This window comes from Peromyscus maniculatus, chromosome X (assembly GCF_049852395.1).
Source record: "Peromyscus maniculatus bairdii isolate BWxNUB_F1_BW_parent chromosome X, HU_Pman_BW_mat_3.1, whole genome shotgun sequence".
Classification (NCBI taxonomy): Eukaryota; Metazoa; Chordata; class Mammalia; order Rodentia; family Cricetidae; genus Peromyscus; species Peromyscus maniculatus.
In genome coordinates this window covers 24,427,943-24,431,259 of record NC_134875.1, presented here as the reverse complement: position 1 = coordinate 24,431,259, position 3,317 = coordinate 24,427,943, and the positions used below count along the sequence as shown (strand labels likewise).

The following is a 3,317-nucleotide window of genomic DNA, read 5'->3' as shown; positions in this document are numbered from 1 at the left end:
ATGTCCATTTTTAAATGACATACCATGCTCTTCCTACTATTTCTGGAAGGCTTGTTGATGCTTGTGGTCTTGTAGATATGACATTGATGTCCTTATCCATGGAGATATTCTTCTACCAGAGACCCTATTGATTCACGAGTTCTGTGCTGCCAACGTGATGAATGTTAATTGCCATGATCTCAGCTACCATCTGAAACTGGTGATATTTACATGCTACCATCTGCAACCTTTTTGATGATATGGATACCTGCTGTTCTCTTTATCATGTTCATGAGCTTTCCTATGCTATTCCTATTGGTTTGAAGTCCATCTTGATTCCTTAAGTTACGTTTTGCTCCTGGATAAGGTGTTGATGTTGATGTCCATGTTCTGTTCTGCCACCTGAGACCACATTGAGGTAAGTATTCTGTGCTGCCCACATGAATAATGTTGATTTCCTTGATCCCACATGCCATGCAGAACTAATTTAATACTCCTGATGCATGCCACTGCAGAAAATCATGTTGATGTCACTGTTCTTTGCTGCATCTTCTAACCATGTTGATGTTCATCATCCAACCTACTGTCCAAACTTTGTTGATGTTACTGATCTATGTTGTAGCTGTCAACCATGTTGAGGTTACTGAACTTTGCTACCAGATGTAACCATATTGATGTCTGCAGTGTACAGTGTCATCAGAAACAGTGTTGAAGTCATTCATCCATACTGCTTCCTTAGACCCAGTTCAAGTAAGTTTCCTGTGTCCCTCATGTGCACAATATTGATTTCCATGATCTGTCTGCCACCTGAAACTAAGTTGATATCCATGATCTATACTGACACAGCCAACCATGTTGATGTGAGTGATTCTCGCTGCCTCTCTTAACCTTGCTGATGTCCATGATTCGACCTGTCATCTGAAACTTGGTTGATGTCACTGATCTTTGCTGTTGCTGTCAATCAGGTTTATGCTACTGAAACTTCCTACCACTTGTAACCATACTGCTGTCTCTAGTCTGGTATAATCTGTGACAATTCTGAAATCTATGGTATATACTACCACCTGAGACCCACTTCAGGTAAGTGTCCTGTGTTGGCACTGTATACAATGTTGAATTCTGTGATTGTCTGCCACCTGAAACTAAGTTGATGTTTATGATCTGCCACAGGAAACCAACCATGTTGATGTCACTGATCGTTGTTCCCTGTTTTGACCAAGTGGATGTCCATTATCTGACTTAACATCTGAAATTATGTTGATGTCACTCATTCATGTTGCCGCTGATAACCATGTTTATGGCCATAATCTTCGTTGGAATCTTAGATATTGTGAATGTCCATTGTCCATGTTGCCACCTGAGTCCATGATGATGACCATGATGATTTTAGTCTGTTCTGCTCTCAGCCATAATGTCGATGTCACTGATTGGTGTTGCTACTGGGGACTAGGTCAATATGAATGATCTAAGCTGCCAACAGAAACTATTTTGATATCATTAAGCCATCCTTGGGCTGGAGACCACGTTGAAATCTTTGTCCTTGATGCCACCCAAAACTATGTTTATGTTCATGCTCTGGGCTGCATGCTGAAGAACAGTTGGATATCCATGACCCAGCTGCTGATGGAGACTGTGTTGATGTCTGTGGTCAGTATTGCCACAAGAAAGCGTCCTGATAGTGATCTGTGATGCCTCCCTCATACACGTTATGTTGTTGATCTATGTTGATGTCCTGGACCAGATGAATGGCAGTTATCCAACTGTCAGCAGAAATCTTGTAGAACATGATCTGTGCTGCTCCTGGAAACCCTGTAGAAGTCTATGATTCATTCTGCTGCTGGAAACCATGTGGAAGTCCTTGATCTCTAGTGCCACTGCTTTCTATGGGCAAATAACTTCTTTTGCAGTAGTATCAATGACTGTAGAATCATAACTGAAATTCAGACAGACATTGAAGGCTTCTGTGACACCATCACACCCCAAAAAGAAATCTAGACAGGATCTTATTGGAGAGGTCTTGAAAGTTGTAATAAAAATACTTAACTGTAGGTCTTCACAGTTGATGGCTTCAGGCAGGGGTTGGGAAAGAACTCCTTTTTAGAGGGCTGGCTACTGCAAGTTTGCCCATGCTCCAATGAGTATAAGGAGAACACCAATTGAACTTGTTATATTGTATTTTTTCTATTCTGGGGGAGGATGCCACAAGGGTGAGAGGGTGGACCTTGGAGGAATGGGAATCAAGTGTGATTGAGGTATGATTTATGATATTCTCAAATGATTAATAAAATATTAGGTTGGGAAAATAAAAAAGTGTGAAATAGTATGTGTTTTAAAATTGGCCTACAGCTGATTGCTTATTTTAACTATATGACTTGAACCATAGCCTAACTATCATAGCCATTTTTCTGGGGATGTAAAGAGACACCATGTTCAAAGCCACTATTACAAGAGAAAGCATTTAATCTGGGGCTTCTTTTCAGTGTCAGAGGTTAAGGCCATTATCATCATGGCGGGAAACACGGTGGCATGCCAGCAGACTCTGGAGCAGTAGTTGAAAACTATATCCTGATCCATAGGCAGAGAGAAAAAAAGACTTTGAACTTGGCATGGGCTTTTGAACCCTCACTGCCCACTCCCAGTGACACATTTCCTCCTACAAGGCCCCACTTCCTAATTCAAGCATACAAGTATATGAGCCTATGGAGGCTGTTCTTATTCAAAGCACCAAATTATCTGAGAGTAATTTTTAAAATGTGTCTTATACTTTCAAGAGCTTAAACATTTAGACAATATATTTTTATTTTATCCATTGACCATTTCTTTTCTTCAACTCCCTGTAGAGGTCCCAGTCTGTCATCTTCTCAACTTCATGCATTCTCTTTTTTTTATTAATAACCCTCTGAGTCCACTTAGTGTTGCCCATGTGTCCATGTGTCTGAGTCCACCTACTGGAGCATGGACAACCTAACAGAGGCTATTTCTCCAAAAGGAGTGACTTTCCCTTTCTCAGAAGCCATCAGTTACTCATAGCCCCTCCAGTGGTGTGCCATCCTTCTCAATTCATGTCAGAACTTTGAAGAGTTTGATCTTGAGTAGGTAGACAAAGTGCCTCTGTGGTGGGTTATGAATCTCTTTTGTATGTATTCAAGAGTTCTGAATATAGTTTATATGGCAGTTCTGTTTTTATATTTTTGAGAAACCTTCACATTGATTTCCACAGCAGCTACACCAGGTTGCACTCCCACAACATGTAAATATTCCCCTTTCATTACATCCACACCTTGATCTATCTATCTATCTATCTATCTATCTATCTAAATAAATAAATAAATAAATTC

General features: G+C 40.3%; 1 long non-coding RNA gene across 1 annotated transcript; it reads left to right on the top strand.

Annotated features, from left to right (window-relative positions):
- The first annotated feature begins 494 nt into the window (after positions 1-494).
- Positions 495-2,027, top strand: LOC143271110 (uncharacterized). Its single transcript, XR_013048335.1, has 3 exons — positions 495-729; positions 826-1,059; positions 1,150-2,027. It is a non-coding gene; the product is annotated as an uncharacterized LOC143271110 (long non-coding RNA).
- Positions 2,028-3,317: the final 1,290 nt, after the last annotated feature.